The following is a 12,283-nucleotide window of genomic DNA, read 5'->3' on the forward strand; positions in this document are numbered from 1 at the left end:
CACTGTTTCCTCTGTTTGTGTGTGTGTGTGTGTGGGGGGGGGGGGGGGGGGGGGGGAGGGCACGTGTGTGTGTCTGTGCCTCTGTGTGTGTATCTGCATGTGTGTGTGGGGGGGGGGGGGCATGTGTGGGTGTGTGTCTGTATCTGTGTGTGTGTGTGTATGTGTGTGAAAGAGAAAGAGAGAGAGTTGTTACGGTAGAACATTGAAAATCAGTAGACACCGGGGGGATTAAGACTGGAACATAGCGAAAGCAGTACCCTCAGTCTGATCCCTGATAGAGACTCCTTGGGTCAGTGATGAAGACACAGTGAGGTCAGTCTGCTCGCCCTGGCATCTCTGAGACACACAGAGTAGGTTCAGTCCATACTCCCCATGATTCTTGCAGCAGACACAATACGTTCGATCGGTCCTTCCTGGATCAGTGAGAAAAACACAATGTTTCCCTTTGTTAAGGTACACAAATTAGCCCTTATCGACACTGTGCATCACTCCTCATGTTGAGGAACACTCTGCAGCAGATGTCCCTGCATAAAGTTCCTGAAGAGCACTTAAAAAAAGGCTTCCATGAGATATCTCTTAAAGTGCCCCCAAAGATGTAACTTTCACTGATTGCAGTGCATAAACCAAGCAAAACTATTATATAAAATGGCTACAGCAAATATTGTTTAACATGCTCATAATAAAGATCATTTAAACTGCTCACTCTGTGTAATATTGAAAAGACAGGGATGACAGTCACTGATGTGACCTTGCTCCTTCCTTCTCAGAGGCAATTCGGCATCAGCAGAAAATACCGTCTTTCTCAATGATGCCCACATCATGTGAATGAATGTGTGTGTAAAAATCCCTAACGTATTCACATTGATAAACATGCTGATGTAAAGCATCTTTGTGGTATTCAGTCTACATGTTTTAAACTTCATGTATTATAAATAATACTTGATATATATAAAGTCAGAACTAACACGACATGCGGTTATAGTCCAACAGGTTTACCTGAAATCACACAAGCTTTCAGAGCGCTGCTCCTTCATCAGTTGCCGGGAGAGAGCAGGAAAAAGACGCAGAGTTTATCGGCTGAGAGATCAAGGGCAGAGAGAGCAAAAGATCATACAACTGGTGTGATTGGGATATCGGGTAATATGTCTCTGCAGGTGACCAAGGGTGTGAGACAGTGTGTAAAGTGCTTATGGGAATCGGTTCAGATTGTTGGTTTGTAGAATAGTGTAATACCAACAGCATGGGTTCAGTTCCTACCACGGGCCTGAGGTTACTGTGAAGGACTCTCCTCCTGCACCTCTTCCCTTGCCTAAGGTCTGGTGGCCTCAGGTTAAGTTACCACCAGTCACTTCTCCCTAATGTAAGAGCTGCTCCTATTGGTGTAGTCAGACTATGGAGACACAACAACGTGTTTATAAAGTCAATGTCAGGACAATCAGGAATAGCGATAGGATTATAAAAAAGGTGAAACTTCAGGTCAGACATTGAATTGTAGGAGCGAGGTCCTGTCCCAGAGTTTTAGCCTGGAATCAGACTGGTTTTATTCCGCAAGGTGGAATTTATAGGACACCATATTGGCTGACTGCGATTATAAATTGTGTACTTTTTGATAAAAATAGTAGAATGTATCTGCAAAAAACAAATATCTTGAATGAAGTGATTCACCCTGTAGATTTGTGAGTGTGTGTGCATGCTTGAGAGACAGTGTGTGTGAGTGTGGGAGAAAAATATGTGTGTGAAAGAGTTTACGTGAGAGAGGGTCCGTGTGAGTCTGTGTGTGTGTGTGTTTGTGCAAGAGTGTGTGTGTATTTGTGAGAGAATGTGGATATATGAGAGAGGGTCTGCGTATGTATTTGTGCGAGAGAGTGTTTGTGAGAGAATGTATGTGTGAGTCCCTCTGTGTGTGTATTTGTGTGAGAGTATGGATGTGTGAGAGAAGGTTTGTGTTAGTCTGTGTATGCGTGTGCATTTGTGAGAGAGTGTGTGTGTGTATGAGAGAGAGGGTCTGTGTGTGTGTATTGGTGTGAGAGAGGGTGTGTGTAAGAGAGGGTCTATGTGAGTCTCTGTGTGTGTCTGTGTGTGTGTATGAGAGAGAGTGTGGGTGTGTGAGAGAGGGTCTGTGAGAGTCTGTTTGTGTTTGTGAGTCTGTGTCTGTGTTTGAGTGAGAGTGTGGGTGAGAGAGTGCAATAAGTAATTCAAAACTTAATAAGGTGAAGAGATCAGAGCAATTGATCAAGATTATATTGTCACAACAGGACAGTGAGGAAGATTTCACAGATACAGAATTGGGTTGAGGCCGGCTTAATGGGTACGGAACATGGTTATCAGTCTCTGCTCGGTGATCCTGCACTGTTGTGTATCTCGAAATCTGCCTTGAAGGACACTTATTGAAGATTAAAGGCTGAATGTCCCTGAGCAGTGAAGTATTCCCTGACTGGGAGGGAGCATTCCTGTCTGGAAATTGTTGTGTGGTGTCTATTCATCCATTGTTGTAGTGTCTGTGTGGTCTCACCGATATACCATGCCTTGTTGCATCCTTGCCTGCAGCGTATGAGGGAGACAGCATGAGCCGAGTCACACGAGAACTGCCGTGCACTTGGAAGGTGATGTTCCCATGTGTGATGGTAGTGTCCATGCCGATGATCTGACATGTCCTGCAGAGGCTGCCATGGCAGAGTTGTATGGTGTTGGGGTGGATGTTATCCTGAAGGCTGGGTAGTTTGCTGCAAACAATGGTCTGTTTAAAGGAAAGAGGAGGAGGGGTGATCTTGACGAGTTGCTGATCATCATTGATGACATGTTGAGGGCTGCGAAGAACGTGGCATAGCTTCTCCACATCGGGGAAGTACAGTGGGAGCCAGGACCACAGGGCTGTTGGGAAAGTGAGTCGAGCATTTCAAAGCTTACCTTGAGTATCAGGGGCCATACTCAAGGTAAGGTTTTAAATGCTCCATTTACTTTCCCAGAAGCCCGCTGGTCCTCCATTTTAACAGCAGGCTGGGAAAGTAAATGGAGCATTTAAAACCTTACCTTGAGTATCATAGGCCTTCATTTTTACAGTGGGAGGGAGGGAGGATTAGAGGGCTTCTAAAACAGTAAATGGAGTATTTAAAAGCTTACATTGAGTATCAGGGGCCTCCATTTTTACAGCGGGAGGGAGGACCAGAGGGCTGCTGGGAAAATAAGTTGAGCATTTTAAAGCTTATCTTGAGCATCAGAGGACTCAATTTTTACAGCGGGTGGGAGGACTAGAGGGTTGCTGGGAAAAAGTTGAGCCTTTAAAAGCTTCTCTTGAGCATCAGTAGCTTCCATTTTTACAGCAGGAGCGAGGACCAGAGGGAACGTAAATCAAGCATTAAAAGCGTACCTTGAGTATCATGGACCTCTACTTTTACCTCGTGTATAGGAGGAGTAGGAGTGGACACAGGACGGCTGGGTAAGTAAGGTCATATATTTGTGTGGTTGCTTTACCCGAAACACAAATATGGTTGTGTCTCTCGCCCATCCTCCTCCATGAACCAAAAAAAAGGATTATGTAGGCGGGCTTGGTAAGTTACTCGCTTTATTTCTCTAATAGTCTCTTTGGGAATCAAAACACTGGACAGCGAATCCACCACCATCCTCAGAACAACATTGAAAGTACTCAGGCCTGGGCGACTGTGGGATCCTCAATCCTGTAAGTAGCTTAAAAAGAACATTGTTAGTAATTTTTATGGAGTTGAATTTTCTGCTGCCTTGAGTGGTCTGAGCAAAGGCAAGAAAGTTGGGGAAATATGGCAAGAACGAAATTAGATTTAGTCATGAAAGGTATTTCCAATTTCCACCTTTCTGGATTAAACAGCAAATTCTGAATCTCACGAGTGAGGGTCGACAACTTCATTTCATGCCGCTCTATGTCACTATGATTAATATATACAGGATGTAACTGGGCAATTTTACACATGGTTGGTAAATACCAATGTTATAACTGTACTGGAACAGCTTGGCTTGGGGAGCAACAAGTTCTGGAGCACATGACTCCAGTGTTATTGCTGGAATGTTGTCAGGGCCTATAGCCTTTGCAGCATCCAGTGTATCCAGCCATTTTGTGATGTCATGTGCAGTGAATCGAATTGCCTTAAGACTGGTACCTGTAATACTGGGCAACATTGGAGGAGGGTGAGATGGATCATCCACTCAGTACTTCTGGCTGAAGTTTGCTGCAAAATGTTCATCCTTATATTTTTGCACTGATTTGCTGGAATCTTCCATCATGCAGGATTGGAATATTTGTGGAGCCTCCTCCTCCAGTGAGTTGTTTAATTGCCCATCACCATTCACGATTGGATGTGGCAGGACTGCAGAGCTTCGATCTGATCCATTCGTTATGGGTTCGCTTAGCTCTGTCTGTCACTTGCTGTTTATGCTGATTGACATGCAAGTAGTTCAGTTTGGTGGCTTCACCAGGTTGATGCCTCATCTTCAGCTGTGCCTGGTGTTACTGCTGGCATGCTCCCCTGCACTCTCCATTGACCCAGGGTTGATCCCTGGCTTGATGGTCATGGTTGAGTTGACGATGAGCTGGACCATGAGGTCACAGACTGTGCTTCTGTTAATGGCCCACATCACACCATGGATGCCAACCCATGAGTTGTTAGATCTGTTTGAAGTCTGTCCCATTTAGCATTGGGATAGAACCACTCAACACGATGGAGGTTATTCTCAATGTGAAAGGGAGACTTTGTCTCCTTAAGGACTGTATGGTGATCGCTGTTCCTGACACTGTCATGGACAGATGTATCTGCTCATGGCAGATTGCTGAGTGTTACAACCAGGTCAGACACCCTCAAAACATTTCAAGAAAGTTGTCAAGACCCTAACTGTGCTCGTTATTTAAAGCAATTGTAACGTGACTATTCCAGGAGGTATGCAGTTGGTCAAACCACATAGTTTTACACAAAACAGAATTTATTTCCAAGATTGCTGAATGAAACACAAACAAAAGACAACTGCATACCAGCAACGCCCAGATGCCACCAATGAATAAACAATGTCCTCTACACACCTCCATGCTGTCCTCGATACAGATTCATCCCCTGCACTGTGTGATACTGTGACTAGTGACATGAAAACCCAACATATTATCCCACCTTAATGATGCTGTTTCAAATACTTGCAACAAATCCCTTTAAACACCCTTGGGATCCATAGGTAAACTAAACACAGGGTCTTCCAGGAGAGACGTCAGAGAGAGAGAGGAGGATCAGCATGGACCTGCTCCTTTGGGTCCAGCAGCTTTACAACATCTTGACTGCTTCCAATGAATAGCTAGACTGTCAAAACTCAAACCAAACCACAGGGAAGCTGAGCTGTGAGAACTGGCCTCTCCACTTTCATTCTTTAAATATAAAACCTGAAAGCCTTTTGCCTGAGCCAGTATCTGTAATTTGTTAATCAAACTGGCCCAAAAACCCATCTGAGCCCAGACTTTTCAGACTCTGTGTTTTTACAATCTTTTGAAACTGAAACCAAGTATAACATCTCCTTGTTAAACAAGCAGCACCATCGTACCTCACCCTAAAATGAAATGAACCCACTAAACCAAAGCTGGCTTCAATTTAAAACCCCTTAATTGTAAACTCTTTGTACTTCATAACAGACACATACATTACAATGACAACAATCACACAAACATGCATTGGTACATTTTGTTTCAGTCTATTTTATTCCTGCCATGAATGCCTCCATTTCTCATTCAAGTCTCGCCACTGCATCTGCAATCATGTTTTGTCATCCTGCCACGTGCACAATTTTCAAATTGAATAGCTAAAGCAACAGGCTCCATCTGAACAGACTGCATTTTTGCTCTTAAATTTCTCCAGAAATTTCAATGGGTTATGATTAGTTTGTAAGATTGTTTCAGATATGTATCTTCCCACAAGAGCACAGCATTGTCGGTGTGTTTGGGCATCACCAAACGCCAGCCTCACCCCATCATTCTGGCTGCTTTCAGATTAACTCACCCTTCACTGTGGAGCTCAGAGACAATAATGCCGTACCTGCTTCTGCCAGGTTGGTTCACAGTCAGGGGCATGGGCACATTTCATGCAGCAACATAGGATGCATCGTCTGGCTCTGAGCTAACTTTCTGAAGGCTCATTCACTTTGTGTTTACTTGTGGTCTGTCAGGTTTATCTCAATGTTTAGTGCAGATTGACAGGCATTCACCATGTCACTAGTCAGAGTATCAGACACTGTCTGATACTCTGACTAGTGAATATACTTTGTCTGAATATACTTGGTGATTTTCTACAGTGCATATTGTAGATACGACACACAGCTACCACTAAGCCTCAGAGATGGAGTGAGTGCATGCTTGTGGATGTAGTGCCAAACAAGAGGGCTGCTTTGTCTTGGATGGTGTCAAGTTTCTTGTGTGTTGTTGGAACTTAAATCATCAGGCAAGTGAGGAGTATTCTAACACACTCCTGATTTGTCTCTTGGTGAGTCAGGAGGTCAGTCACTCAGCATTAGCCTCTGAACTGCTCTTGTAGTCACTGTGTTTGTGTGGTGAGTCCAGTGGAGTTTGTCATCAATGATAACTCACAGGATGTTGGTATTAAGGATCCAGTGATGGTCACACCATTAAAAGTCAAGGGATAGTGGTTAGATTGTCTCTTATTTCTGATGGTCATAGCCTAGCTGTGTGCTGTGAATATTACTTACCACCGTCATGATCCAGATTTTGTTGTTTTTTAGATTAGATTAGATTACTTACAGTGTGGAAACAGGCCCTTCGGCCCAACAAATCCACACCGCCCCACGGAAGCACAACCCACCCATACCCCTACATTTACCCCTTACCGAACACTAGGGGCAATTTAGCACGGTCAATTCACCTGACCTGCACATCTTTGGACTGTGGGAGGAAACCGGACCACCCGGAGGAAACCATGCAGACACGGGGAGAACGTGCAAACTCCACACAGTCAGTCGCCTGAGGCGGGAATTGAACCTGGGTCTCTGGCGCTGTGAGGCAGCAGTGCTAACAACTGTGCCACCGTGCTGCCCACGGCCATGGAGATGTATTCGAACTTGAATGGCTTCAATATCCATGGAGCCATGAATGATGCTAGAACATTGTGCAATCATCGGTGAACATCCACATTTCTCATCTTATGCTGGAGGGAAGGTGCTTTTGGGGACCTTATGCTGAAGCAGCTGGTGATGATTTTGCCAAGGACACAACCCACTGTGCTGCCTCCATCATATCCAGTGGTGGTGATGGTGGTGACTGGGACATAGAATGGCAGGTAGGATTCTGTGAGTATGGCTATGTCAGGTTGTTGCTTGACTAGACTGTGAGACCTCTCTCCCAAGTTTGGCACTAGTCCCCAGATGTTAGTAAGGAGGACTTTGCAAGTTCGGCAGGGCTGTTCCTGCATTTTCCTTTCCCTAGGTCGGTGCTAGGTGACCCATCCAGTTTAATTTCTTTGAGACTTTGCAATGACTGGTACAACTAAGTGGCTTGCCAGGCCAGTTCAGGGAGCAATTGAAAGTCAATCACACTGCTGTGGGTCTGGAGTCACATGTAGGCCAGACCAGGTGAGGACAGCAGATTTCCGTCCCTGTCAGATATTGGTAAACCAGATGGTTATCCCAAGTTCATCGGTATATTATTAGTTGCAGATTTTATTTTAATAGAGTGCAAGTTCCACCATCTGTCTTGGCAGGAATCTAACCTGGGTCCCCAGAGCATTAGCTGAGTTTCTGGATTGATAGTCTCGTAATAGTACCAGAAGGCTATCACCTCCCTGCCTCCACTGCCTGGATGGGTGTAGGAAACTGCATGGAAGAGTATGGAGGAGTATGTGGAAGAGTATGGGGGACTGAATAGAGATGTATAGAGGACTCAATGGAGATGTACAGAGACCTGAATGGAGGTGAACAGAGGACTGAATGATGGTGTATAGAGAACTTCATAGAGGCTACAAGAATGCATCTTCTTCCTCAGGAGGCTAAGGAAATTCAGCATATTTATAAGGACTCTCCCCAATGTTTATAGCTGCACCATAGAAAGCATTCTATCTGGGTGCATCACTGCTTGGTACGGTAACAGCTCTGTCCAGGACTACAAGAAACTACAGAAAGTTATGAACACAGCCCAGACCATGACACAAGCCAACCTTCCATCTATCGATTCCATCTATAGTTCTCAATGCCATGGAAAGACAGCAAACACAATCAAAGACCCCTCCCACCCGGTCAGACTCTCTTCCAACCTCTTCTACCAGGCAGAAGATGCAGAAGCTCCAACACACATGGCCACAGCTTCTTCCCCGCTGTTCTTACACTGCTAAATGGACCTCTCTAACTTCAAATCTAATGCTGATCTTGCATTTGTGTATCACCTGTGTAATCCTGTATGATGCACTCTGTCTGAATAAAGAATAATCTGTCTGTGTGTTATGATGCGCCTCTACCACCCACAAACGAAATATTTCATTGCACTTAGTTACATGTGACAACAATAAGTAAAATCACATGTTGTACATGAGTCTGAAAGGGTCTATACTGATTGAGTGTTATAAGGACAACCCACAGTGACCATGACACGGTGGGAGGGTCTGGGTGGAGATTTTGGTTCCAGTTAGGTAACAGTTCTCAGGGCCCTCATATATCGAGAATATTGTAAGTAATTGGAGTTATAGGATTTAGTGTAAAAATGTGGTGTTTTTAGGAAAGTTTAACAAACATACACAATTTGTTAATCTTACGCTATGGAAAAAAGGCCAATGTTTCCTTTCCAAAACAATCCACATAAACGAAGCCATCTTGTACAGTCGCACAGCCGCACTGATTCCCAAGACAGAACCACACCAGTCTATGGGTCGCAACAAAAAAAACTGCATTAGAAACACTTACATTGTGCTGGAATTGAAGTATAAATAATTCAAAAATATTAATGAATAATGGCTGGATTTTTAATAAATTTACAAATAAATATTAATGTTGTTTTGTTTTATTGAAAAGGCTGTTAGTGTACAAGACAGAAGATGTCTCCAGTCTTTTCTCAGCTAAAACTGCCTTTGAGACTTAAAGTCACACATACAGCAATGATTAGAGGCCTGTCATTCTGAGACAGAACAACAGACAGAGCAAAAAATAAAGGCAATTTATGCAGATGGGAAAGCCAATTAAACTAACCATGCACACATTATGAGCAGGTTGGTGTTAAACAGTAAGTTTTAATTAACATTGAGCACTGGGCCAAATGAACTACAAAACAAGGGTTCAGCAAGTCCCCCTCCCTCCCTTTTATCTTAGCCTGCTGGGCACACTTTCCTCATTCCTGAAGAAGGGCTTATGCCCGAAACGTCGATTCTCCTGTTCCTTGGATGCTGCCTGACCTGCTGCGCTTTTCCAGCAACACATTTTCAGTTCAGCACCAGCTCCCTATATCCTGGGGGAAGTTGAAGTGTGTTCCTTGACCAGGATGGGTTTTGCTCGATCAAAGGTATGCCTTTTTTGGGTTTAGCAACTTTCAAAGACAGGAGTCAGGGGCTTTTCTCCATGTGAGCACTTGAGGTGTTTTGTCTCAAGGAAGGAAGTGATTTTGTATCCCGGAGTTAGGTTTCAGACCCAGTTTGATGCCTGTCTTATATTTATGATGAGGATAACTGGACAAGTGAATGACAATGAGAACAGGGACACTTAGTACAGGACTGAAGGTGTCATACCTGAATGCACACAGGATAAAGAATAAGGGAAATGAGATTGTGATGCAGATCGAAATTGGCAGGTATGACATGGTGGGCATCACAGACACTTGGCTGTAAGGGGTTCAGGATTGGGAGATGAATGTTCAATGGTATGCATCCTACCAAAAAAAAAAGCCAGGTAGGCTGAGGGAGTGGTGATGCCTTATCAGTAAAAAATAAAATTAAATCAATAGTAAGAAACAAAGTAAGGTCAGATGGTGTCGAATCTGTGTGGGCAGAACTGAGGAACTGCAAATTTAAAAAAAACATGTTTGGAGTTATGTACAGACCTCCAAACAGTAGTCAGGAGCTGGGGTGCAAGATACACAAGGAGATAGAAAAGATGTGTCAGAAAGGCAAAGTTACAGTGATCATGGGGGATTCCAATATGCAGGTGGACTGGGAAAATCAGGTTAGTAGTGGGTTGCAAGGAAAGGAATTTATGGAATGTCTGCTGATGGCTTTTTTCTGCAGCTTGTGGTGGAGTTGTGTGGATTTAGTGCTGTTCAATGAGGCAGACTTATTAAGGGAGCCTCAGGTGAAAGAACACTTAGGAAGCAGTGGTCATAACTTGATTGAATTTACACTGTTATTTGAGAGGGGTAGAATTGACCAGGAGAGGAGCCGAGCAGGAAAGACAGTGGAATAGTAATGGCAGGGGTTTCTGGGAGTAATTCAGGAGACACAGCAGAGATTCATACCAAGGAAAAGGAAGCATGGTACAGGGAGGATGAGGCCATCATGGCTGACTATGGACGTCAGGGATAGCATTAAAACAAAAGAGAAAGTGTATCATGTGGCGAAGGTCAGTGGGAAACCAGAAAATTCGGAAGTATGCAAAGACCAACAGAGGGCAACAAAAAAGAAATAAGTATGAAGAAGATTAAATATTCAATTATATATAAAATAAATTAAATATTTAGAAGGGAGTAAGGCAAATGATGGAAAATGACAGACCGATCAGCCTAGCCTCAGTCGTGGTTGTGATCCATGATTCCATTGTGAAGGATGAGAGTTGAAAAATGTGTTGCTGGAAAAGCGCAGCAGGTCAGGCAGCATCTAAGGAGCAGGAGAATTGACGTTTTGGGCATAAGCCCTTCTTCAGACATGAGGAAGGTGTGCCAAGCAGGCTAAGATAAAAGACAGGAAGCAAAAAAAAAACCCAATTCGACTGGGACAACACATCTATCCTGGGACAGGCTAAGCAAAGACATGTCAGAGAATTCCTTGAGGCCTGGCACTCCAACCACAACGCCATAAACAAACACACAGATCTAGATACCATCTATCAACCCCTCAGAAAATGAACAGGAAATGACATCACCACAAACCCCAGGAACCCCATCCAGGACAAACATATAAATAGAAAGCAGGAGACAACAGCTTCGCTTCACTTGGAGGTCGCCACTGATGATGTTACCTTGCCAGGTAATGAAACGTCTGGATATCAAACCTACAGCTCAGCGAGCAAACCTCCACCCTGAAGAATACAGAATGGCCTGGACAGAGTAGATTTTGGGAAGATGTTTTCAATGGGAGGAGAGACGAGGACCCAAGTGCAAATTCTTAGAGTAAAGGGAAGGCCTTTTGGAACGGAGATAAAGAGGAACTTCTTCAGCCACAGAGTGGTGAATCTATGGAATTCATTGTTACAGAAGGCTGTGGAAACCAGGTCATTGAGTATATTTATGACTGAGATCGATAGGTTCTTGAGTATCAAAAGGATCAAGGGTTACAGGGAGAAAGTGGGAGAATGGGTTTGAGAAACCTATCAGCCATGATTAAATGGCAGAGCAGACTCCTCTGTTTTATGGTTTCAGAACATTGTCTCTTGCATGTTCTTTCAATAGAGTTTTGTTGTCAGATGAGTCAGCTTTACTTAAGGAAACTTAACACAATCAAATATTGTTTACTATTTCAGAGACCCTGTCTTGCCTCATGTATAGTTGAGTTAACTCTGTAAACTTCCTTTTAAAACTGACAAAGTATTTGTGGCAGCACATACAACATGTGTTTTGCCTCACTGTACAATAGTGTGTGGAATGATCTTCCAGATAACAGTGGAGGCAGGCTCATTGATGACTTGTATGGAAGCGTTATGTGACTTCTTCACCAGGGTTGGAAAGCAGGTGGAAAAGGGGATTAAGGCAGTAGTTAGATCAATCATGAACTGATCAAATGGCAGATCAAGACTCAAGGCTAAATGACGCACTCCTTATTCATATCAGTATGTTCACATGTATCCCAGAGAGAGCGGACTGAACTCACTGTGTCTTTGTCACAGACCCAAGAGAGGGCAGATTGTCCCTACTGTATTAGTGTCACGGACTTTGAGTAGAGTAGATTGAATGCACAGTGTCTATATCATTGACCAGAGACAACAGACCATTTACTCTGTGTCTGTGGTAGATCACCAGGACTGCCAACTGAAGATACTCAGTCTGTATCACAAAGATTGGAGAGGACAGATTCCCCTCACTGTGTCTGTTTCAATGACCCCACAGAGATGGTTGGCATAGAATCTGAAACTGAATTCTTCAAAC

This window comes from Chiloscyllium plagiosum, unplaced genomic scaffold (genome assembly GCF_037043375.1).
Source record: "Chiloscyllium plagiosum isolate Xiang-an unplaced genomic scaffold, Cpla_swu_hap1 HiC_scaffold_12, whole genome shotgun sequence".
Taxonomy (NCBI): domain Eukaryota; kingdom Metazoa; phylum Chordata; class Chondrichthyes; order Orectolobiformes; family Hemiscylliidae; genus Chiloscyllium; species Chiloscyllium plagiosum.